We start from the raw sequence: 27319 nt of genomic DNA, 5'->3' as shown, positions 1-27319 counted from the left end.
TTTTACAGTTCTGCACTGTCTACACTCCCTGCATTCAAGGGAAGGCGCAAGTTAAATGCTTAAAAATGAAAAACAGAATGTTCTTACCATAGACATGATCTGAAAAAAATAAAGAACCACTGACTGGAGACGATAAGCTGTAGACATTAACCTCCCATTTGGATCAATCCCAAATTTATATCTCCAGCTTGAGTTTCCAAGTGACCCGCAGGCATTCTACCAACACTTAGTATGTAATGCATACTAAACTGAACTTATCCTAACTCCCTGACCTACCAAAAATCCCCAAGAAACTTGATTCTCCATCATACAGTATCAGTTAGGATTAGTTTTGATTGCTAAACAGAGACCTGAAACAACAGTAGCTTAAATAAGGCAAAAATTAATTTTTCTATAAAAATAAAACTCTAGGGTTAGGCAACCCAGTGCTAATTCCAGTATGATGAATCACCAATTATCAGGAATCTAGGCTTTTCCTATTTTTTGTTCTATAATACTTACCGTGAAGCTTCTGTCTTCAAGTTACCTTGTGATCACAAACCAGCTGTGGGTGCTCTAACCTGGACATTACAGGCAGAAATAAGAAAGGTAAAGAAAAAGTGTTGCTACCCTGCTCTTCAATATGCTTTCGAGGGCTCTCATGGATGCCCCATCCAAAAATGTCTGCTTATTTCTTATTGGACAATCCTATCTGTAATGGAGACAGAAAAATGTGGTTTTTAGCTGGGTATATTGCCGTGTTTTATATTAATACTATACATCAGTTACATAAAAAATGGGTAGAATGAATATGAGCCAAGCAGTTAGTGGTCTCTTAGTCAGACATCCTTAATGATCCTACTAATCACCTAGTCATCAAGCCAGAGACTTGGGGATTATCTGAGATGCTTCTGTCTCCCTCAGTGTCCATATACAAGGTTAGTTTATTATACTTTCTAAATGTCTTTTGCATTTGGAACTCCACTTTTTTCTTTGATGCTCTATTGCCTAGAATAGTACATGACACAGATTGTTGATGATTATAAATGTTTGTAAAATTCTGATTCAAAAGCTACTTTTCATACAACTGGGGGAAGTTATCTCAGTGAACTTTACATCAGAGTCTTCAAATAATCTTCAAAGAACATTCCTATTATATTATGAAGTGTAATTCTTGGAGTTCTTTAAATTACAAAGGAATTTCCTATTCTCCAATACTAGTGGGAATTGAATTAGTTATTCAGCTTTAAAAATATGAAACATATTCCCTCCTCTGATATTTAATTTTTCTTAATTGTATAACTTAGTCTGTTAGTAGCTCCTGTCTCTTACCCTGTCTCCTCCAGAAGATCTCAATGGGACATCCCTCAGCATACCTATGAGTGCATGTGTGTGTGAGTGTGCATGCGTGCAAACACACACACACACACACACACACACAGTGGTGGCCTTAATAATCTTGTTCCTTATCAAGTCAAAAACATCAAACATCTCAGTGGCAGGTATGAAAAACAGTAACTCTGTCCCTGCTGAGCCACCTGCTGAATATTCCATATGCCAGGTGCTAATTTTAGGAGAAAGAAAGGAAAGTTTTAAAATGTATTCTCTTCTCAGTGCTCAGCAAGAGCCTCCTTTCCTTTTCTTCTGAAGCAGCTGCAGCAGAAGCTTACATGAATGCAAAATACAAGCGATATTAGAAACAAGGCATAATTTAAAAGAATTTACCAGATGACTTAAACAAATAAACCTGTTGGGTTAAGCTTATTGTTCTGGAGAGACTAAACACTGTGACTGGCCTTGGACTAATGGAATTCACTGGAATAGAACAGGGCTGACAAATTGGGATAAAATACTCGGCAGTTGTACTTTGTCCGAGGACAAATGACCAACTTACTTTAAATTCATTTCCTGCAGCTGGTGAGTGGGTGGCCAGGTCTGCATCACACCTATTGTAGCCAAGTAACATTTCTTGACTTCGACAGGCTGCGCCCATTTGATTAGATATTTTATAAAACAATAGACACCCAGATCATTTTCAAAATGTTTTTGTTTCTCCAATTCCTGACCTTGTGGTATAAATGAAGACCTCTGCAAGCTCTGAACATGCTCAGAGAATGGGTTGTTTTGACAAGTTGGAAAATAGACTATTTGCCAGCAGTCTGCAAGCCAGAGCTTTAACAGTAGTCATATTACAAATGCTATTTTATCTTTGCCTTTACCATATTCCTTTATAACTCTAAATATTTTATTTGCTCAAATAATTGATGTGAACACAGCAGCATTGGGGTGGGCAGTGGAAGCAAAAACACAAAGACTGTTGTTGCAATTTCTTGCTGCATTTGAAGTCATAATTTCATTAATTTGCTTTTTCAAACTGAAATTTCATCCAAAGTTGATACTATTTTAATATGAATAAGATTCTATATAAAAAGTTGAATGGGTAGAAATTCGAATATCTAGAAGTTATGAAACAAGGAGTCAATTAGGTATACAAAGGCTGATGACTCACTCTAGAAATATTCTTGGCCACCCGTGCTGTGTATTAGTAACCATGGCCTGTCCCAATTCCCATTTCCTTTAGCTGTGGAAGCTCTTGTGACTGCTTCTCCCTATGTTTATTTACTGTTCCTTTTTTTTCCCTTTTTTAAAATCAGTGCCTCTGTGATGTTTTCTCATTTCCTAACGTTTCTGTTTACTCATTCTCAAAGCTAGAGGTCTGCAGAAAGTGCTAATCAGTTAAGAATTACTCTTTATCCCTTTGGCGTTTGTGCTAAGTGTAAATGTAATCCTAGGCATTTTATGTTTTAATTTGGAGGCTTATTTTGGAGATTTATTATTATTTTGTCAGTCATTATGTTTGGAAATTATTTATTTTTTCATTTTTAAATCTGATTTTACTTTTTTTAAAATGTATTTTCTGAGACAAGGTGTCACTCGGTGCCCAGGCTGGAGTGCAGTGGATTGATCTTGGCTCCCTGCAACCTTCACTTCTGCCTCCTGGTTTAAGCAATCCTCCTGCCTTAGCCTCCTGAGTTACTAGAACTACTGGTGTGTGCCACCACGCCCTGCTAATTTTTGTATTTTCTGGGGGTAGAGACAGCGTTGTGCCATGTTGCCCAGGCTGGTGTTGAATTCTTGGGTTTAAGTGATCCACCTGCTTGGGCCTTGCAAAGTGCTGGGATTACAGGCATGAACCACTGCACCTGGCCCAAATCTGACTTTATGATTGAAGACAGATCTTCCTAAGGGACTGTTTTTTCAATAAAAATAGTTATTTTAGGAAAAGCAAATAAAAATTTAAATGAAAGGAGCCTCTAATTGACCTTCAACTGTAGTCACAATTTTGCAAAGTAGAGGAGTCTATCAGCTCCCTCGCTCCTACCTCTATCTTTCCCATTTACTGCAGTGTGGTCTTGAGCCGGTTATTTAACATCTCTGAGCCTCAATTCCGTATCTGTAAAATGTGGATAAGAATAGTACCTACCACTAGGGTGGTTATAAGAATTAAGTGTTAGTGTACAAAGTATAATGAACCACACTTGGCACATAATAAAGTTCCAAAAAATATTAGCTATTGTTATTGTAAAATTACCTCTACAAAGATACCTTTTTCTATCCTTTCTACTTTTCTTTCTCCTTCCCACATCAGCTTGAGAGAGAATAAATCACTTTTAAGCATGCTAGGAGATTAGGAAGTGTGATCTGAACCTGTGGTCACAGTCTAATTGTTTTGATAAACCCAAATGTTTAAATCCCAAAGAAAAAATGTTCACCAAGACTGCCATATTGCACAACTCCAGGAGGCACCATCCACCTGGTAGTTGGGGTGACTGCTGCTCCTGAAATGTGCATTGGACAATCCATACAGCTATACGTGGTAGCTCTGCAGCCCACAATTCAATTAGTTTATTTTCCTAACTATTCGTTGTTTTCTGTTTCATGTAAAGTTATGCATGCATAATGACATTTTGGTCAGTGATGGACTGTGGACTGAGTTTAGGGTGGTGGTCCCATAAGATTATAGTACAACATTTTGACTGTGCTTTTTCTATGATTAGCTATGTTTAGAAACAAATACTTACGTTATGTTATAATTGCCTATAGTATCCAGTACAGTAACCTGCTGTCTAGGTTTGTAGCCTTGGAGCAATAGCATTTAGCCTAGGTGGGTAGTGGGTTATATCATCTAGGTTTATGTAAGTACATTCCATGATGTTCACACAATGACAAAAATCACCTAACCAGGCGTTTTACAGAATGCATCCCCAGTGTTAATACATGACTGTATGTATAGTTATATACAATCACTATATGACACACACACATAAAACTTACTCATTGTTTCCCTTATACAAGTCTTTTTTTTTTTCTTTTTTAAAGTTGTTGACATTCAACTGGGAGTTGTATGTGTTCATGTGCATCAAAGATTATATTCACACCTACATGAAGTATTGGTAGTGATAGAAAAATATAAAAAGGATAAATTACTTTTACCTGAATTGAAAATGCTCATAATTTATAAACATGATTGCTTTTTCTTATCTTTGTGAGATGATTACAAGCTGCTGAAAGCAAAGGATGTGAATAGAACCAAAATATTTAATTAATTGACCATTGAAGTGATAGGGGCTGATAGTGGATTTCCTGTCAGTAAATGAAAGGCATAGTAAAGCTGGGGTAAATGTGATTGGCCAAATATCTCCTTGATGTCTATGTCCACTTTCTGTCATGTGTCTGTAGACACTGCCGGTGATTTGAATCAATATAATATTTTTTTATTGTTGTAAATAAAATGCTTCATTTAGTTAGCTCTTTCTTTGACATGAGGAAAAATTGTTTTCTGATGAACTACTTCAAGAAATATCCTTTGAATTTTGAGTACTGTGACAATTTTATTTCAATTTGTGACCAGTAATAGAACTACATACAGGTGGTACTGAATTTCTACAAGATCCTTACTGCCATTTAAGCAACACAGATGTTTCCTTTATTCTTAATGAGTTAATCCTGCTGCCATTCAAACAAAGGGAAGAAGGAGAAGGCGCCCAAAGGTCTATGTAGCTAAAGGGAGTAGAAGAAGCAAAAAGCTTGGCTAATCTACAAATTTGATAATTCACCCATGAATAATTGAAAGTTTGATATATTTGCATTAGAAATGTGTGAATCAAGAGCACTGAAGTTCAACACATGCTGTGCTAAAATTAAAACAGTACTCAGATGGACTGAACCATGATTTATGATGTGCTTTTTTCAGTCTTTGGCATAGAATTTCCACACTTACAAAAGAGTCACAATCGAAAATACACAAAACTTAGCTTTCCCTCTTGAGATGAATATTCTGCATATAATGATCTCTTGCGTCTCAAAGTTACCATTCAGTTCACTTCAACAGTCATCTACTGAGCACCTTATTTTGCTATTTCTGAGGATTCAAGGAAGAATAAAGCGTAATCCCTGTTCTTAAGTCATTTTCTCTGAATCTAAAGGACTGAAATAAAGTAAAGGGATCAAGGTGCTGAGTAGGGGAGGCATGAAATAAGGTGTGGAAGGATGTAGGGCAGACATTTGGGTATTATTCTTTATAGCACTTCGTTTAGTAAACACTGGCAAATTGTTCTCCTAACCAGATTGCTTTCCCGTATCTTTGCCAACTCTTAGTATTGTCAACTTGTCTTGGGTTTAATAAAATATTCATCTAATAAATATGTGTGTTAAACTCTTAAAGTACAAGTAACTTTCTGGGTGCTGTCAGTGACACAAAGTGATTGTCTTATAGCTGCTCATAATTTTGAATGTTGGTTGAAAAGATAGTCCTAGGAACTGACTCCCACACAAGTCAAATGATGATTAACTTAATCATAGGATTATAAATAGCATTCTAAAGGGACAATGTGAAGCCTGAGTTTAATATGGCAAATCAGGTTCTTGACTAAGAATACACTGGTGGTAAGCACCAGAGGTGGGGTTTGAGACCAGGTCTGTCTATTGCCAACACCAGCCTTCTTGTCACTTTAAAATTGCAGCACAAAATAACAACATCAACATCAGTGCTTATCACAGACATATGCAACGTTAAAATTGTTTTCAGCATTTCATGTGGAATATTTACTGATTATTATACTTTTGATCTATTGAGTGTCTTTTAGGGCCTTTTTCATACTTTGGTGTGTCCCCCACCTAGAAGAAAACTCCTTTCTTTAGGATGCAGTGGAAAGAAACATGGACACTGAAGTATATGGCTGGTTATGTAGAGCAGCAGCCCTAAATCCCTCGGTCATGGACAAACTTTTTCCCCACCCATGTAAAAATTGTCTTCCACGAAACTGGCCCCCAGTGCCGAAAAGGTTAGGGAATGCTAACATAGAGTCTTCGGTTTTCTCATCTTTAAAAACCTTGCAGGGTTATGGTAGAGATTAAATAAAATAATTAATGCAAGGTCTCTAGCGTAGCATGTCACTGATGGACCACTTTGGAAAGGTAAATCATCTTCCATAGAATTAAGAGAAAATATGCCTTTAAGTCAATATGAGACAATATAGTACAGCTGACAAAGATTGGAGGCCTATCTTGTTTGCCTCTGTTGCCAGAGTGGATCGTGGAAATCCAGTGTTTTCATATTCTTTTCTCAAGGCCATATTGACAAATGTAAGCAGAATAAGTTGGATCATGTTTCTGTTTCTGTTTCTAGAGAGGTGACACCCTATACTTGATCTTAGCTGAAAGGCTGAGAAGCAATGAGAAGTGGCAATCTAATTCTAAAACATATTAAGGAACTGCTCTGGGTTTGGGGGACTATTGTCAACATTTAATAATTTCAGTAATAAGATTGTGGGAAAATAATTTGGACTTCTTTAATCATTAATGATGTTGAACAACTCTTTGTAGGTTTATTGGCAATTTATGTTTTTTTCCCTGTGATTTGTCTGTTAATGTTCTTTATCTTTTACTTAGTCATTTGCAGGAACTCTTGATAGATTATGGAATTTAATCCTTTGTTAATTTTTTTTTTTTTTAGGCAGAGTGTCACTCTGTTGCCCAGGCTGGGGTGCAGTGGCATGAGCTCAGCTCACTGCAATCTCTGCCTCCTAGGTTCAAGTCATTCTCCAGCCTCAGCCTCCCAAGTAGCTGGGACTACAGGCATGGACCACCATGCCTGGTTAATTTTTTGTATTTCTTAGTAGAGATAGGATTTCACTATGTTGGCCAGGCTGGTCGCAAACTCCTCACTTCATGTGATCTACCTGCTTTAGCCTCCCAGAGTGTTGGGATTACAGGCATGAGCCACAGCATCTGACCTGATGGTATGTCTTTAAATATACCTTATCTTCAAAAGATACGTTGCATATCTTTTAGTTAGTTTAGGTTCTCTTTCTCATACATGAATTCTAAATTTTTATGTAGCCCAATCTGCCAAATCTGACATGCCCTGTGAAACTCTCTACATTTCAAGACTATATATATTTCTCCCATGTCCTAGCACCATTTGTTCAAAACAGTATAGTTTTTCCTCTGACTTGCCTTTTCACCTTTGTCAAAAATCTGTTGTTTATACACGTATGCATGGTTTTATTTCTGGACTCCATCCTGTGCCAATGATTTCTTTGTCAATCTTTATATCAATAGCACATTATATTGATTATTGTAGCTTTACTATATGTGTTGAAATCAGGTAGCATTAGCTCTCCAAATTTTTTGTTCTTTTTCAAAATTGTTTTGGCAATTGTAGATCCATTGCATTTCCAGATGAATTCTACAATCAGCCTGTTAAATTCTGCAAAAAGACCTGCTTGAGATGGAAATGAACATACAGCTCAAATTAGGAAGAATTGACATTTTAACCATACTGAGCCTCCTGAAGCATGAAAAAGGTATATCTTTTCATTTATTCAGATTTTTCTTTAATTGGTGTCAGTAATGTTTTGTAGTTTCCAGTAGGCAGGATTCTTACATCTTTGGTCACATTTATCTCTAAATATTTTTTATTTTTTAGTATAATTATAAATGATATTATTTTCAATTTTCGCTTGTTCATTAGTGGTAAATAGAAATACAATTGATTTTTTTAGTATATTAATTTTGTAGCCTGCATGCTTGCTAAACTCATTATTAGTTCTAGTACCTGTTTTGTAGATTCGTCACGCTTTCCTACATAGATGGTCATGTCATCTCCAAATGATGACAGTTTGACTTTTTTCTCTTCAATCTAGATGCCTTTTAATTTCTTTTTCTTGCTTACAACCTCCAGAAATGTTTAATAGAGGTGGTGAGAGCAGACATACTTGTCTGCTTATTAGATTGAGTATTCCCTTTTATAACTTGTTTGGTGAGCGTTTTTATAAGAAACTGATGTTGGATTTTTCAAAGGCTTTACTCATGTCTATTGAGCTGATCATATACTTTTCTTTTTAAGTTTGTGTTTATATGATGTCTTATATCAATTTTTTTGAAAGTAAAACAATTTTGAATTCCTGGGCTAAACCTAACTCAGTAATGATGTTTTAGCCTTTTAAAATATTGTTGAATTTGATTTGCTAAATTGTGTTTAGCATTTTGCATCTATGTTCATGAAGGATACTGGCTTGTAAATTTCTTTTTTCGTTATGTGTCTGTCTGGTTCTGATATTAGGGTAGTGAAGAACTCATATAATTAGTTGGAAAGTGTTTCCTCTTCAATTTTTGGAAATTGGTGAAGAATTAAAATTATTCATTAAATGTTCATGAGTGTAACATTCGTTAAATATTTGGTGGAATTCACCAATAAAGCCATCTAGATGAGAGTTTTCTTTGTGGGAAGGTTTTTAACTAAAAATTTTATTTCTTTAATGAATATACATATTTTTGTTTTGTTTTGCTGTTTTACTTTTGAGACATGATCTTGGCTCACTGAAATCTCTGCTTCCCAGGGTCAAAGCGATCTTCCTGCCTTAAACACTTGAGTCTCTGGGACTACAGGTGCTCACCATCATGCCCTCCTAATATTTGTTTATTTTTATTAGAGTCGGGATTTCATCATGTTGGCCAGGCTGGTCTCGAATTCCTGGCCTCAAGTGATCCACCCGCCTCAGCCTCCCAAAGCATTGGGATTACAGGCATGAGCCACCGTGCCTGGCCTATCTCTTTATAGTATCTCTTTTTTCTTGAATGGGTTTTGGTAGTTTGTGTCTTTCATGTGTCTGTCCATTTCATCTAAATTATTAAAAATATTAGTTTGCGATTATTCATAATATTCCCTTATCCTTTGAATATCTGTAGATATCTACATTGATGCCATCTCTCTGATTCCTGACATTGGTAATTTGTGTCCTCACTCTTTTTTCTTGATCAATTTAGAAATATATGAATTTTATTAATCTTTTCATGGTACCAGTTTTTAGCTTCCTTTTTCTTTAATTTTTTTTTTTTTTTTTTTTTTGAGACAGAGTCTTACTTTGTCACCCTGCCTGGAGTACAGTGGTGTCATTACAACTCAATGCAGCCTCAGCCTCTGGGGCTCAAGTGATTCTCCCACCTCAGCCTCCCAAGTAGCTAAGAACACAGATGTGGACCATTCTATCCAGCTAATTTTAAAAATTTTTAGTAGAGACAGGCTTTTGCTATGTTGCCCATACTGGTGTTGAACTTCTGGGCTCAAGGGATCCTTCTGCCTTGGCTGCCCCAAATGCTTGGATTATAGGCATGAGCCACCTTTCCTGATTAGCTTTTAGTTTCATTGATTGTGTCTCTGTTTTTTCTGTTTTTGGTTTTGTTTTATTTCTTTGATTTCTGCTCTGATATTTATTCCTTTCTTCTGCTTATTTTGGGTTTAATTTGCTTTCTCTATGACTTAAATACCATTATGTTTATTGTGACTTGTTTTGTGGCACAAAATATAGTTTATCTTGATTAAATATCCTTTGTGTACTTGAAAATAATGTGTATTCTGCTGTTGTTTAGTGGACCTGTCTATACATGTCACTTTGGTCATCTTGATTGATAATGTTTGGAAAACCTGTGTTAATACTGATTTGCTGCTGACTTGGTCTATGAATTATTGAGAGCGGGTATTGAAATGTTTTGTTAGAGTTCTGAATTTTCTATTTATCCTTCTAGTTCTGTTAATGTTGGTCTCATATATTTTGAAGCTCTTATATTAGGTGAATAATGTTTTTAGAATGTCATGTCCTTTTGATTAATTGACCCCTTTATCATTATAAAATGACCTTGTAAACTCTCTAGTAACAGTCTTTGTTCTGATATCTAGTTTGTTCGTCATTAATATAGCCATTTATTTTTCTTTTGTTATGGTTAACGTTTTTTTTTTTCATTTTTAAACTTAACCTATTGGTGTTTTTCATATTTAAAGTACATTTCTTAGAGATAGTATATCATTGCCTTGCTTTTTTATTCAGTCTAACTTCTATCTTTTAATTTGGTGTGTTTGGACCATTTACATTTTTTATTCTTATTTACTTTTAATTGACAAAAGTTATATATATTTATGATATAAAACAAAAATTATATATATTTATCATAAATTATATGTATTTGTGGTATTATGTTTTGAAACATGTATACATTGTGGAGTGGCTAAATCAAGCTTATTAACATGCATTATTTCACAGTTATCTTTTTTTTTTTTTTTTTTTGAGACGGAGTTTCACTCTTGTTACCCAGGCTGGAGTGCAATGGTGCCATCTCGGCTCACCGTAACCTCTGTCTCCTGGGTTCAAGCAATTTGCCTGCCTCAGCCTCCTGAGTAGCTGGGATTACAGGCGTGTGCCACCATGCCCAGCTAAATTTTGTATTTTTTTTTTTTTTGAGATGGAGTTTTGTTCTTGTTACCCAGGCTGGAGTGCAATGGCATGATCTCGGCTCACCACAACCTCTGCCTCCTGGGTTTAGGCAATTCTCCTGCCTCAGCCTCCTGAGTAGCTGGGACTACAGGCACGCACCACCATGCCCAGCTAATTTTTTGTATATTTAGTAGAGACGGGGTTTCACCACATTGACCAGGATGGTCTCGATCTGTTGACCTTGTGATCCACCCACCTCGGTCTCCCAAAGTGCTGGGATTACAGGCGTGAGCCACTTTGCCTGGCCAAATTTTGTATTTTTAGTAGAGACAGGGTTTCACCATGTTGACCAGGATGGTCTCGATCTCTTGACCTTGTGATCCACCCGTCTCGGCCTCCCAAAGTGCTGGGATTATAGGCGTGAGCCACCGTGCCCGGCCTCACAGTTATCTTTTAAAAATATTTAATTAAAAACATTTTGGGGGGTGCATAGTAGGTGTATATACATGTGGTATATGAGATGTTTGATATAGGCAATGTGTAATAATCACATCATGGAAAATAGGATATCTATCCCTAAAGCATTTATCTTTCGTGTTTCAAACAATCCAGTAATAGTCTTTTAGTTATTTTTAAGTGTACAATTAAATAATTTTGATTATAGTCCTTATGTTGTTTTATCAAATATTAGGTCTTGTTCATTCTTTTTTTTTTTTTTTTTTTTTTTTGAGACGGAGTTTTGCTCTTGTTACCCAGGCTGGAGTGCAATGGCGCGATCTCGGCTCACTGCAACCTCCGCCTCCTGGGTTCAGGCAATTCTCCTGCCTCAGCCTCCTGAGTAGCTGGGATTACAGGTACGTGCCACCATGCCCAGCTAATTTTTTTTTTTTTTTTTTTTTGAGACGGAGTTTCGCTCTTGTTACCCAGGCTGGAGTGCAATGGCGCGATCTCGGCTCACCGCAACCTCCACCTCCTGGGCTCAGGCAATTCTCCTGCCTCAGCCTCCTGTGTAGCTGGGATTACAGGCACGTGCCACCACGCCCAGCTAGTTTTTTTTATTTTTAGTAGAGACGGGGTTTCATCATGTTGACCAGATGGTCTTGATCTCATGACCTCATGATCCACCCGCCTCGGCCTCCCAAAGTGCTGGGATTACAGGCGTGAGCCACCGCGCCCGGCAGTTGTTCATTCTTTCTAACTATTTTTTTTGTACTCATTAACCATACCCACCTCCCCACCACACCTCACTACCCTTCCCACTCTCTGGTAACCAACCTTTTATTCTCCAGCTCCATGAGTTCAGTTGTTTTTATTTTTAGGTCCCACACGCAAGTAAGAATATGTGATGTTTGTCTTTCTGTGCCTGGCTTATTTCACTTAACATAATGACCTCCAGTTCCATCCATGTAGTTGCACATCACAGGATCTCATTCTTTTTTATGGCCAAATAGTACTCCATTGTGTATAGTTACCACATTTTCTTTATCCAGTCATCTGTTAATGGACATGTGGGTTACTTCCAAATCTTGTCTATTGTGAACAGAGCTGTAACAAACATGGGAGTGAAGAAATGTACTGACTTCCTTTCTTTGGGGTATATACCCAGCAGTGGGATTGCTGGATTATGTGGTAGCTCTCTTTTCAGTTTTTGAGGAACTGTTTAACTGTTCTAATTTACATTCTTACCAACAGTGTATGAAGGTTCCTTTTTCTCCACATCCTCTCCAGCATTTGTTATTGCCTGACTTGGATAAAATCAATTTCAAATAGGGTGAGATGATATCTCATTGTATTTTTTTAAACATTTCCTATGGTGCTGATCATTATAGTTTTGATTCGCATTCCTCTGATGATCAATGAAGTTCAGCACTTTTACAAATGCCTGTTTGCCATTTGTGTATCTCTTGATAAATGTCTGTTCAAATCTTTTGCCCATTTTTAATAGAATTATTAGATTTTAGTTATCTTTTTTGTGTGATAAGAACTTAAAACCTACTCTCTCAGCAATCCTCAAGTATACAATATGTTATTAAATACGGTCACCATGTTCCACAATAGATCTCTTGAACCTGTTCCTCCTAACTGAAATTTTGTATCCTTTCATCAACACTTTCCCAATCCAAACCTTCAACCCTCACTCCTTTGTAACTACCCTTCTAATCTCTGCTTCTATGAGTTCAGACTGTTAGATTCAATATATAAGTGAGACCATGCCATAATTGTCTTTCTGCAACTTGTTTATTTCACTTAACATAATGATAAAACTTTCTAGTTTCATCCATGTTGCTGCAAATGACAAGATTTGCTTCTTTGTTGTGGGCTGAATTTCTTTAACCATTTATCCTTTGAGGGACACTTTGATTGATTGAGGTTTTTTTTGTTTTTTTTTTTCAATTGACTCGGAGTCTCACTTTGTTGCCCAGGCTGGAGTGCAAAGGCGTGATCTTGGCTCACTGCACCCTCTACCTCCCAGGTTTAAGCAATTCTCCCACCTCAGCCTCCTGACTAGCTGGGATTATAGGTACAGGCCACCATACCCAGCTAATTTTTGTGTCTTTAGTAGAGATGAGGTTTTGCCATGTTGGCCATGCTTGTCTTGAACTTCTGACTTCAAGTGATCTGCCTGAGTCAGCCTCTCAAAATGCTGGGATTACAGGCATGAACCACCATGCTTAGCTCCTTAGGTTGATCTTATATCTTGGCTATTGTGAATAATGCTGAAATGAACATCGGAGTGTCAGTATCTCTTTGACATATTGATTGCATTTCCTTTGTATATATACACATGAGTGGGCTGGATCATATGAGACTTACATTTTAATTTTTTGAGGAACCGCTATACTGTTTTCCATAATAACTATACTAATCTGTTTTCCCACAAACAGGGCATAGGTGTTTCCTTTTCTCCATATCCCTATCAAGACTTCCTATGTTTTCTCTTTTTTCTTAGTAGCTATTCTGACAAGGGTGAGGTAATATTAATATTTCAATGTAATTTTCTTTTTTGTGAGACTGGGTCTGGATTTGTTGTTCAGGGTGGAGCGCAGTGGTGCAATCTCTGTTCACTGCAACCTCCTAGGTTTAAGCGATTCTACTGCCTTGGCCTCCTGTATAGCTGGGATTACAGGCATGCACCACAACACCTGGCTAAGTTGTATACTTTTAGTAGAAATGGAGTTTCATCATGTTGGCCAGGCTGGTCTGGAACTCTTGACCTCATGTGATCTGCCTGCCTCGGCCTCCCAAAGTTTTGGGATTACAGGTGTAAGCCAGTGTACCCTGACCTCATTGTAGTTTTAATTTGCATTTTTCTGATGATGAGTGGGTTAATTATTTTTCCATATACCTGCTGGCCATTTGTATGTCTTCTTTTGAGAAATATCTATTCAGGATATTTGAGAAATATCTATTCAGCTCATTTTAAAATCAGATTGTTTTCTCACTATTGACTTATTTGAGTTCCTTATATATTTTGAATGTTAACCCCTTATCAGATGTGTTGTTTGCAAACATTTTCTCCCACTCTTTAGGGTTATCTTTTTACTCTGTTGTTTAGTTCTTTTGCTGTGCAGTAGCTTTTTGGTTTGATGTAATGCTATTAAGTTTTCCATATTCTTCTCTTCACTCGGCATTATATCTTTAAGATTTATTTGTGTTATTTTATGTATCAGTAGTTTGTTACTTATTGATTGATGTTTAACATTCCAATATATAAACAAATACATTTATTTACCAATTTTATTATGGATGGACATTTAGATTTGTTAGGGGTTACTATGAATAAACTTGCCAGGGACATTTATGTTCAAGTGGTTTGATAGGTATATGACAGCACCATGCACTAGATGCTGTGAGAGTACAAATGGATGTTTCTGCAGAAAGTGAAGCTTGAGCTGAGTTTTTAGGGGCATAAGAGATAACTGATGGGAAGGTAAAGGAGAGGTTTCTAGACAGGAGGAAGAGTCATAAGCAAAAAGGAAGACAATCTGCAAGAAATTATAGGAGAGGAGGCAGAGAACGAGACCAGAGTGGTAGGTGGACATCGTTATGATAAATTAAAGGGTTCAAACTTCACCCCAAGGAATTTCAAGCATGGTAAGATTTTCTTTCAAGAAGAGTATCTCTGATCACAGTGTGAAAAATGGATTGGAGAAGGGTAGAACTGGAGACTAGGAGACCTGTTAGGAAGTTACTGCAGTAACTCAGTTAGAAGTGATGAGGCCTGCAAAGTGGTGACTGTGGGGACAGTGAAAAGGGGAAGGATGTGAGGAATCTTAAAGAGATAGACTCCTAGCTAGCTAGAGGAAAGAATTAAAGGTGATTCAAACATGTTTGAATTGGAGCATTTGAGTGGCGAGTCCAGTCACAAAAGTTTGAATAAGAAGAGAAGCAAATTTCAGGGAACGTTGGTGAATTAAATTGGAAATGTCAAAAGTGAGATATTTTTGAAAAGAGTTTTAGTGAGGGGCATCCCCACAAAACATTATATTATAAAGTTACAGTTAAGTCACTATGGTACTCTACCAAAAAAAAAGATAGATTTAAATGTAAAATTTGTGTATGGTAAAATTACCACAATTACTGAGCAAATAATAAATTGGGGAGAAAATATTTCAAAATATATAGTAGACAATTGGTAACTATATTAATAATTCCCTAAGATAATTAATAAAAGGGCAAACAAATCTAATAGGAAATAGGTAAGGAATGTAAAGGAGAAATTTACAGGTGAAATTCAAATGGTCAATAATATGAGAAAATGTTAAACTACTGCCTAATGACTATGTTTAAAACTAAAATAATGAGAAAAAATTTATGTCTCAGATTAGCAAAAGGTAAAAATATTTATGATATCAAAAGCTGGCTTGAGAATAGGGAAACACATGTTAAAAATGTAAATTGGTGCAATCAGTTGGAAAGCAATTTGGCACATATCTTTTGACCTTGAATATGTTATGGGAAATATTTTAAATATTTGCATGGAAAGTTTCCCAGAAATATTTTCACTGCAAAACAAAGATATGCTTCCAATGATACTCATTTGAATGGTACTTATAATAGTAAAAATATGGGATGTTCTAAGTAGGGGGTTTGATAAGCTGTGTTACATCTGTACAGTGGAACACTCTTCCTATATTTAAAAAAAATTAAGCATATATATATATATATATATATATATATATATAAATACATACGTATTTAAAGAACAGAAAGGTATTACCAGTATGCTATTGGGTGAAAAAGGTCAAGTTCTAGAAAATAATGGAAGGTATGATATTATTTTTACAAACATTTGTTAAATGTAGTATATGTCAAAAACTGGGCCGTTAACTAGTGATCCAGAAAAGAACAAGATAGAAAAAGTTCTGGCAATTGTGGAGTTAAGTTAACTAGTGATCCAGAAAAGAACAAGATAGAAAAAGTTCTGGCAATTGTGGAGTTAATAAATTGTTAACTGGTTAAAAGGTGTTAGGCTCTAGGGAGTGAGAGTGAGGGCAGTGGGAGAGGGAAAGGATGTTTGCGTTTTCCTTTATTCACATATTTGGACTAATACATTTTTGTCAATAAGCACCTTTTGCTTTTCTAATTGAAAAATTAAGCCTTAAAAGAAGTCAGTTATATAATTTTTACTTATATTTTCAAATAGTTAAAGCAGTGGTAAAACCAATTAACATTCTTGAAAGTGTGAAGAAATGGATGCTCTTATATTGTTTTTGAGAGCTTTCATTTGCATATGCATTTTGGATTGCAACTTGGTAGTATATGTTTTTTAAAACCTTAAAAATTAGCCTTGATACAAATTTTCTAGGAATTTATCTTGGGGAAAATTTTAAAGTTTTAAAAAATCTAAAATATGTTCATTGCAGCTTTCTTTTTAACAGTGTAAAATTAGCAACAACTTAAATATCTTTTAACATGAGATTGCTTAATTAAATCATGGTACAAACAGAATTTAAAATGACTGTTGGCTGCCACCCTAACAGTCATTTTCCTTTTCTCCCTTCTAACAGAATTGCCATTTTTTAATGATATTGAATGGCAAGATAATCAAGGAAGGTGGGTGCAGTTCACGTAGTGAATTGTGATTGATGATGGTAACCTTACACCTACATATTTGGTTTAGGAGTTGACAGATGGTCTATTTCCAGTCAGTGAGACATTAGAGTAGTTATTTGTGGAATTTTTTGGAAGTACACAATGTATTAAGAGATGTATGTAGAGAAAATTGTTTATTTTTACCTTCTTTGGATATTTTGTGTGAAGATGTAAGAATGTAATGCTTGGAGCACTGTGTAGCTATCTGAGGCTCTGAGAGAAAGCCATAAGAGTCACAGAGAAGCCACCCAAAACCTTCACTCTTGAATGGTGATGACCAATTTTGAAATTGTCTAATGCCAGACTTTTTAATTATTAATGGTTGTTTTAGTTGAGCATCACCATTACTTACAGGTAAAATTAACCTGATTGATAAAGCTCTATAGACAGTGAAAAGAGGTACAACTCTGGAATTAGCTTAGTTTGAAATCTTGGGTAGCTCTTCCTAGTGCTACTCACCATTACACCATGAACTATTAAAGTACCAAAGCCTTAGTTTTTCCATCTGTAAAATGGAAAAATACAGTTTTTATCTTATTAGTTTTTAATATCAGTGACAAACATATATATATAGAGAGAGAGTTTGGCAGAGTGACTTTAGTAAAGCTCAGTATTAGCTATTGTTAATAAAGTAACAGTATTAATTTATATTGATATGAGAGAATATACATGATATTAAGTGATAAAAGCACCATTATGTATAGTAGTTACCATTTTATGAAAACAAATATACCTAGAAAAATTCTAGAAATGTATATCAATTAAAATATTGTTAATAATAATGTTTGTCTTTGGCTATTAGGATACTAATACTTTTAATTCTTTCTTTATATTTTTATAAATGTTCTAGAATTTTAAAAAGTAAGCATATATTATGCATATACATACATGTATATATGTACACAGATACATGTCTATATTTCAAAGTCGTTAATCTGGTGGTAGTAAGAGGCAAAAAGAATGGAGAAACCTACAGAGAATATTCAGAAGGAGCGATGAATAGGGTGTGAGTACAGTTGCAGAAGCAAAGGGGGAACTGATTTTACGAAAGAGATAGTCAGCATTATGGAATGCTTCTGGAGAGTGACAAGTCAGATAAAGACTGAAAAGCATTCACTGAATTTCATCTTATGGAAACCAGTGGTCACCTTAGAGAGAACTATGTCAACTGAGAAATCAGAGTGCAGTGAAAATGAGAAGTAAATGTTCAACTAAGAAATGAGTTGGGCCGGGTGCGGTGGCTCAAGCCTGTAATCCCAGCACTTTGGGAGGCTGAGGCGGGTGGATCACGAGGTCAAGAGATCGAGACCATCCCGGTCAACATGGTGAAACCCCGTCTCTACTAAAAATACAAAAAATTAGCTGGGCATGGTGGCGCGTGCCTGTAATCCCAGCTACTCAGGAGGCTGAGGCAGGAGAATTGCCTGAACTCAGGAGGTGGAGGTTGCAGTGAGCCGAGATCGTGCCATTGCACTCCAGCTTGGGTAACAAGAGGGAAACTCCGTCTCAAAAAAAAAAAAAAAAAGAATTGAGTTGTACCACTCTGGGAGGCCGAGGTGGGTGGATCACGAGGTCAAGAGATCGAGACCATCCTAGTCAACATGGTGAAACCCCGTCTCTACTAAGAATACAAAAAAATAGTAGCTGGGCATGGTGCCACATGCCTGTAATCCCAGCTACTCAGGAGGCTGAGGCAGGAGAATTGCCTGAACCCAGGAGGCGGAGGTTGTGGTGAGCCGAGATCGCGCCATTGCACTCCAGCCTGGGTAACAAGAGCGAAACTCCATCTCAAAAAAAAAAAAAAAAAAAAAAGAAATGAGTTGTACAGTGACTAAGTGGCAAAAATAACTGTATATTAATCTTTCAATAGGCTGGGCTATGAACAAGAAAGAGAGGGAGTGTTTCAAGAAAATTCCAGCAGAGAAGAGATTTAAGCTACAGAATGGGAGAGTGAGTTAGGGCAGGGGTCCCAAAGAGGCAAAACAAAATGGTATTCAGTTGTATCTGTGTGGGAAAGAATTATTTCAGTGAAAATTTTCATCACTTCATTTAGTGGTGTTTTTCACTCTCTTAACGTGTCTCTCTCTAATGGACAGAATTTCATAATTTTAGTGTAATAAAATATTTTTCCTTATTGTTAGTGATTTTATGTCTTATTGTAAAAATAATTTCTTGTCTCAAGGTCCTAAAGATGTTCACCTATATTATTTCCTAAAAATGTTTAAAATTTGCAGTTAAGTTCGTAGTTCATCTTCAATTGATTTTTGTTTGTAGCATGAGGTAGTCACCTTATTTTCTTACAAAGTGACAGCTAATTATCCCGGCCTCATTACCTTTTTCCGTTGGTATTTGGTGGTACCTCTGTGGTGCACAATAGTGATTTGTGAGAGCTAAGTGTTAGCATCTCTCCCCAGCTCTGCATTCAGTGAAGTCACATTGGTACCTTGAAAGCAGGCAAGTTTATAGCATTTACACGTTCAAATCAGCAAGCAACTACAAACAAGGCTGCTTTAGTTGGGGAGCTGGCTTGTTTATGATGAATAGCTTTTGCAAAAAGATTCTAGAATCTAGAAGCTGTCTTTGGATTGCTAATATTTTGGTAGATTGTTGCATCTATGCTTGAGTGAGATTAACGTGAAAATTTTTTTCTTGTAATAATTTTCCTTGGCTTTTGAATGGAAATTTTGCTATCGTTGTAAATTAACTGGGAATTGCTCTCTTTCTGTTCTCTGGAACAAAGTTTGATTAAAATTGAAATTAAGTCTTTCCAGTAGAACTTACTGGTAAAACCATTTGGGCCTGCTATGGTGTGTGTGTGTGTGTGTGTGTGTGTGTGTGTGTGTGTGCGTGCGTGCATGTGTGCACACATGTACATGCCTGTGAAAAGATTTAAGGTATTGATACAATTTCTTTTTCTTTTTCTTTTTTTTTGAGACAGATTCTCATTCTGTCACCCTGCCTGGCGTGTAGAGGCTCCATATAGGCTCGCTGCAACTTCCGCCTTCCAGGTTCAAGTGATTCTCCTGCCTCAACCTCCTGAGTATCTGGGAGTATAGGTCTCTGCCACCACACCTGGCTAATTTTTGTATGTTTAGTTGAGATGGGGTTTCACCTTGCTGGCCAGGCTGGTCTCGAACTACTGACCTCAAGTGATCTGCCCACTTCGGCCCCCCAGAGTGATACGATTACAGGCGTGAGTCACTGTGCCTGGCCGGCAGTTTCAATATTGGTTGTAAGACCTTTCATGTTTTCCTATTTTTATTTCTTTTTTTCTATCTTTTTTTCTGGAGTCCGTTTTCTAAGAAGTTGTCCTTTTCACTCAAGTTATCAAATCTACTGGCATAAAGATTTTCTTAATATTCTTGTGTTAACTTTTCAATTATGCTGCATATGCAGTTTTAAATATTTTATGTATTTTAATGCATGTCTCCTTTTTCATTGATCAGTCTTGCCAGAGGTTTGCCGATTTTATTGGTGTTTCAAAACAACCTTTTTCATCGTTGATGCTCTTTGGTGTGTATTTGTTTTCCACATCTTTATGTTTTTATTATTTTCTTCTAAAGTCTTGTTTGGTTGCCCTTTTTCTTTTTTTTTTTAAATTTATTTTACTTTCAGTTCTGGGGTATATGTGCAGATTATGCGGGCTTGGTACATAGGTATGCATATGCCATGGTAGTTTGCTGCACACATCAACTTGTCATCTACATTAGGTATTTCTGCTACTGCTATCCCACCCCTAGGACACTCCCCACCACCTCCTGACAGGCCCTGGTGTGTGGTGTTCCCCTCCCTATGTGCATGTGTTCTCATTGTTCAACTCCCACTAATGAGTGAGAACATATGGTGTTTGGTTTTCTATTCTTGTTAGTTTGCTGAGAATCATGGTTTCCAGCTTCATCCATGTCCCTGCAAAAGACATGAACTCATCCTTTTTTTACGGCTGCATAGTATTCATGGTGTATATGTGTCACATTTTCTTTATCCAGTCTATCATTGATGGGCATGACAGTGCTGCAGTAAACATACATGTGCATGTGCCCTTATAGTAAAATGATTTATAATCCTTTGGGTATATACCCAGTAATGGGATTGCTGGGTCAAATGGTATTTCTAGTTCTAGATCCTTGAGGAATCAGCACACTGTCTTTTACAATGATTGAACGAATTTATACTCCCACCGACAGTGTAAAAATGTTCCTATTTCTCCACATCCTCTCTAGCAGCTGTTGTTTCCTGACCTTTTTTTTCACATAAGGAAGCATTTATTTGAAGTTTAACATGAAATCATACAAATAAAATGTGTATAAACAAATCCACATTGAGTCATAACACCTATAGCAAAGGACAAAATAAAAACAGAACTAATTGGCAGCGATATACAGTTGGACACAATTGTGTCTTGTACACTAGAAAGTCTTTTATAAAATAATCATCTTAGATCAACAGAAGACCAATCTTCAATGTTGTCTTGCAAGATGGGTTACTTTACCATCTTCCCCCTGTTTTCTCCAATGTTCTCCTTTAGTATGGCTGGTAATTGTTTTGGTGATTGCCACCCCCTCGAGATGCCTTGCCATAAGTGCTCTGTTGGCCACGGTAGTCTGCATATCCCTGTCCATATCCATAGTTCCCATAGTTATACCCAGTCTGATCATATCCACCATAGCCACTATAGTTTTGATCACCAGTGTAGGCACTATTGTAATTTCCATATCCTTGATCATAATAGTTATTAAATCTTTGGTTCGAGTTTTGGCCTTGACCTCAGCCACGACCCCTTGTACCACCTCATCCACCAGCTGTAGCACCTCTTCCACCTTTTTGTTGTTGTTGCTTCTGCCTATATACCTCTTTGGGTTGTGCAACTTTCATTTCACACTTCTCAGAACCAATTTGATGGTATCTGCTTTCTAATATTTATTTTTTTGCTGGCTCTTCATTGGTATATGTGATAAAACAAAATTCTCTTTTTTCATTTGTTTTGTATCCATGGGAAGTTCAATGTTTTCAATCTCTTCAAAGGCTCCAAAATATTCTTTAATTTTTTCTTCAGAAGTATCCAGGCTCAATCCACCCACAAAAACCTTTTTAGGGGGGTTCTTTTCCTTTTAAAACTTTGGCCCTTTTGGGATCTATCAATTTGCCATGCAGTTTATGTTCTCTCAGTTCCAAAATCTTATCAACACTAGCAGCATCTTTAAAAAGCACAAATCCAAATCCTCTTGATCTCCCAGTGACTGGATCTGTTTTAATTGTGCAGTCTGCAACCATCATCCCGCTGATTCTTGCTCACATTGATCTTGGCTCCCTCTGTGAATTCCTCTATGTTGCTGTACTCCTTCATGTCTTCCATAGTGGCAGAGCTGTTGGCAGAGGGATGCAGGCACGTGGTGGTGATGGCGTGTTCTATGGAGCTGGATTTAAAATGGCAGCGGAAGAAGTTTCCTGACTTTTTGATGATCACCATGCTAACTGGTGTGAGATGGTATCTCAGTGTGGTTCTGATTTGCATCTCTCTAATGACCAGTGATGATGAGCTTTTTTTCATATTTGTTGGCTGCATAAATGTCTTCTTTTGAGAAGTGGCTGTTCAGATCCTTTGACCACTTTTTGATGGGGTTGTTAGTTTTTTTCTTGTAAATTTAAGTTCTTTGCAGATTCTGGATATTAGCCCTTTGTCAGATGGATAGATTGCAGAATTTTTCTCTAATTCTGTAGGTTGCCTATTCACTCTGATGATAGTTTCTTTTGTTGTGCAGCAGCTGTTTAGTTTCATTAGATTCCATTTGTCTATCTTGGCTTTTGTTGCCATTGTTTCTGGTGTTTTAGTCATGAAGTCTTGCCCATATCTATGTCCTGAGTGGTGTTACCTAGGTTTTCTTCTAGGGTTCTTATGGTTTTAGGTCATACATTTAAGTCTTTACTCCGTTTTGAGTTAATTTTTGCATAAGGTGTAAGGAAGGGATCCAGTTTTCCCATCACCACTTATTAAATAGGGAATCCTTTCCCCATTGCTTCTTCTCATCAGGTTTGTCAAAGATCAATTGGTCATACATGTGTGGTGTTACTTCTTAGGCCTCTGTTCTGTTCCGTTGATGTGTATATCTGTTTTGGTACCAGTACCATGATGTTTTTGTTACTGTAGCCTTGTAGTATAGTTTGAAGTCAGGTAGTGTAATGCCTCCAGCTTTGTTCTTTTTGCTTTGGATTGTCTTGGCTATGCAGCTGTTGCCCTTTTTCTAATGTTAAAAGTCAGGCCGGATCAGTGGCTCATTGTCAGACCTAATTTTAACATTAGAAAAATAAAGGCAATGGCAACAAAAGCCAAAATAGACAAATGGGACCTAATCAAACTCCACAGCTTCTGCACGGCAAAAGAAACAGTCAGTAGAGTGAATCAGCAACCAACAGAATGGGAAAAAATTTTTGCAGTCTACGCATCTGACAAGGGGCTGATATCCAGAATTTACAAAGAACTAAAACAGATCTACAAGAAAAAAACAAACAAGCCCATTCAAAAATGGGCAAAGGATATGAACAGACACTTTACAAAAGAAGACATACAGGAGACCAACAAACATATGAAAAAATGCTCATCATCACTGGTCATTAGAGAAATGCAAATCAACCACATTGAGATACCATCTCACACCAGTTAGAATGGCAATCATTAAAAAATCTGGAGACAACAGATGCTGGAGAGGATGTGGAGAAACAGGAACACTTTTACACTGTTGGGAGTGTAAATTAGTTCAACCATTGTGGAAGACAGTGTGGTGATTCCTCAAGGACCAACCTAGACATAGAAATTCCATTTGACCCAGCAATCCCATTACTGGGTATATATCCAAAGGATTATAAATCATTCTACTATAAGGACACATGCACACAAATGTTCATTGCAGCACTGTTTACAATAGCAAAGACCTGGAACCAACCCAAATGCCCATCGACGATAGACTGGATAGGGAAAATGTGGTACATATACACCATGGAATATTACGCAGCCATCAAAAACGATGAGTTCATGTCCTTTGTAGGGACATGGATGAACCTGGAAACCATCATTCTCAGCAAACTGACACAAGAGCAGAAAATCAAACACCGCATGTTCTCACTCATAGGTGGGTGTTGAACAATGAGAACACATGGACACAGGAAGGGGAGCATTACACACTGGGGTCCATTGGGGGAAAAAGGGGGAGGGACAGGGGGTGGGGAGGTGGGAAGAGATAACATGGGGAGAAATGACAGATACAGGTGAGGGGAAGGAAGGCAGCAAACCACACTGCCATGTGTGTACCTGTGCAACAATCTTGCATGTTCTTCACATGTACCCTAAAACCTAAAATGCAATAAAAAAAAAAAAAAACAGCACATTAGAAAAACAGCATTTGGCCAGGTGCGGTGGCTTAAGCCTGTAATCCCAGCACTTTGGGAGGCTGAGGCGGGTGGATCACGAGGTCGAGAGATCGAGACCATCCTGGTCAACATGGTGAAACCCCGTCTCTACTAAAAATACAAAAAACTAGCTGGGCGTGGTGGCGCGTGCCTGTAATCCGAGCTACTCAGGAGGCTGAGGCAGGAGAATTGCCTGAACCCAGGAGGCGGAGGTTGCGGTGAGCCGAGATCACGCCATTGCACTCCAGCCTGGTTAACAAGAGCGAAACTCCATCTCAAAAAAAAAAAAAAAAAAGAAAAGAAAAACAGCATTTTTGGAGGCTGAGTTAAGAGAATAGCTTGAGGCCCAGAGTTTGAGATTAGCCTGGCCAACACAGTAAGACCCCTGTGTCTATAAAATAAATAAAATTAAATCTTACTAGTTTTTACCTTGTCTTTTTTTTTTTTTTTCTAAAATTTGGCTGTATATTTTCTCCTAGTACTACAAGTTTTGGTCTGTACTATTTTTGCTGCAATTTAAGTCAATTTTTTAAACTTGCATCATATTTTTCTTTATTCCACGAATAATTGTTAACTATAGAACTTTTGGAATATTTTAAAAATTCGTTGATTTTGACTAGTATTATAGTCATGATATGTTCTATATAATACTGATGCATCAAAATTTATCAAGATTTTCTTTATCTCTTAACACATGGTCCATTTTCATAAATACTACGTGTGTATTTGAAAGGTTGCAGTTTTTGCAGTTGCTGGGTACAATATTCTATATATGTCTGTTAAACAAAATGGTTCAAATATTCCTTATCCTTACTAAGTTTTAAAAATCGACTTTACCTGTTAATTATTAAGAGAGTTTCTTAAAATCTCTCATCTTTATGGTAGATTTGTCAATTTTTGATTTATACTAAAGGTAAGTTACTATATGAGTAAGTTTTTCTCAACATTTTATTGACTTCTACATGAAACTTGAAATAATAGTTCAATGAACATTTATACATCTTTTGCCTAGATTTATGAGCCACTAACATTTGCCACATTGCTTTCTCTATTTCTATATGTGTATGAATGAATATATGTATATATTTTTAAAAATAGATACGAAATTGACATAAAATTAACAGTTTAAAGTGTACAATTCAGTGGCATTTAGAATATTCACAATGTGGAACTACTATCTCTGTCTAGTTCTAAAACGTTTTCATCACCTCAGGAAAAACCTTGTATCTATTAAGCAGTCACTTCCCACTCCTCCTACCAGCTCCTGAAAACCACCAGTCAACATGTATCTATGGATTTACCTATTCTAGACTGTTTGTGTAATACAGGATCTTTTTATCTGGCTTCTTCATTTAGCATAATGTTTTTAAGTTCAAGCACATTGTAGCATGTATCAGTGCTTCATCTTTTTTATGGCTGAGTAATATTCCATTATATGTATGTACTACATTTTGTTTATTCATTCATCCATTAATTAACATTTGAACCATTTCTATTAATATCTTTTGGCTATTGTGAATAATGTTGCTATGAACATTTCTGTAAAAGTATCTGTTTAACCTTCTGTTTTTAAATCTTTTGGGTACATACTTAGGAGTGGAATTGCTGGTCATATGGTAATTATATGTTTAACTTTTTGAAAAAAACCAAAAAACAAAAAAAAACCCACTATCTGTTTCTACAGTGACTGCACCATTTTACATTCCCAATAGCAATTTGTGAGAGTTCTAATTTCTCCACATCTTACCAACACTTGTTATTTTCTAATGATGGCAATGATGATTATTACTATTATGGCTGACCTAGTGGGTGCTAAGTGGTATCTCATTGTGGGTTTGATTTGCATTTCTCTAATGATTAATGATGTGGAGCATTTTTTATGTTTTTGTTGACAATTTGTATAATCTTTTTTGGAGAAATGTCTATCAATAACTTTGCTTATTTTAAAACTGGATTGTCTTCTTGTTACTGAGTTGTTAAAGTTCTTTAAATATGTTCTGGACACTAGCCTCTTCTTTTTTTTGATACAGAGTCTTGCTCTGTCACCTAGGCTGGAGTGCAGTGGTGCGGTCTTGGCTTACTGCAACCATCGCCGCCGGGTTCAAGCAATTCTCCTGCCTCAGCCTCTCAAGTAGCTGGGATTACAGGAGTGTGTCACCATGCCCGGCTAATTTTTAGTAGAGATAGCTTCTCACCTTACTGGCCAGGCTAATCTCAAATTCCTGACCTTGTGATCCACCTGCCGCAGCCTCCCAAAGCGCTGGGATTATAGAACTGAACCACTGCACCGGCCTCTGGATACTAGACTCTTATCCAGGCGTCCCCAAACTACGGCCCGCGGGCCGCGTACGGCCCCCTGAGGCCATTTATCTGGCCCCCCGCCGCACTTCAGGATGGGACACCTCGTTCATTGGTGGTCAGTGAGAGGAGCACAGTATGTGGCGGCCCTCCAACGGTCTGAGGAACAGTGAACTGGCCCCCTGTATAAAAAGTTTGGGAACGCCTGCTTTTATCAGATATATGATTTGCAAATATTTTCTCCGACTGTATTGGTTGTCTTTTCATTTAATAATGACCTTTGATGTGCAAAAGTTTTTCATTTTGATAAAATCAAATTTATTTTGTTGTCTGTTGCTCATACTTTTGATAGTGTGTCTAAGAATCCATTGTCCAAGGACATGAAAATTTACCCTTGTGTTTTCCTCTAAGAGTTTTATAGTTTTATAGTTTCTTACAGGTCTTTGATCCATTTTAAGTTAACTTTTCTATGTGCTGTGATGTGGAGGGTTCCTGTTTATTCTTTTGCATGTGATATTGAGCTGTCTCAGTACTATTTGTTAAAGAGACTATTCGTTCCCCATTGAATGGTCTTGGCATCCTTGTTGAAAATCAGTTGGCCACAGGTGTATGGATTTACTTATGGACACTCAATTTCACTCCATGGGTCTACAGGTTTATCCTTATGTCAGTATCACATGGTTTTGATTACTTTAGATTTATAGTAAATTTTTAACCAGGAAGTGTGAGACTTCCAGTTTTGTTATTCTTTTTCTTTCTGAGATGGAGTCTCG

The 27319-nt window shown here is 36.9% G+C and overlaps 1 long non-coding RNA gene and 1 pseudogene across 1 annotated transcript in view; one reads left to right on the top strand and one right to left on the bottom strand.

The window, feature by feature from the left end:
- LOC141583608 (uncharacterized) overlaps positions 1-27319 on the top strand; it is a 160604-nt gene that overhangs the window by 13399 nt on the left and 119886 nt on the right. Inside the window, exon 2 of the long non-coding RNA XR_012516283.1 lies at positions 7723-7847. This is a non-coding gene — a long non-coding RNA (uncharacterized LOC141583608). The remainder of the gene's footprint in view (positions 1-7722; positions 7848-27319) is intronic.
- On the bottom strand, positions 21352-22221 carry LOC101045051 (heterogeneous nuclear ribonucleoprotein D-like pseudogene; annotated as a pseudogene).

This window comes from Saimiri boliviensis, chromosome 2 (assembly GCF_048565385.1).
Source record: "Saimiri boliviensis isolate mSaiBol1 chromosome 2, mSaiBol1.pri, whole genome shotgun sequence".
NCBI classification, from domain to species: Eukaryota; Metazoa; Chordata; class Mammalia; order Primates; family Cebidae; genus Saimiri; species Saimiri boliviensis.
The sequence above is the reverse complement of the archived record's forward strand: the minus strand, read 5'-3'. Positions and strand labels throughout refer to the sequence as shown.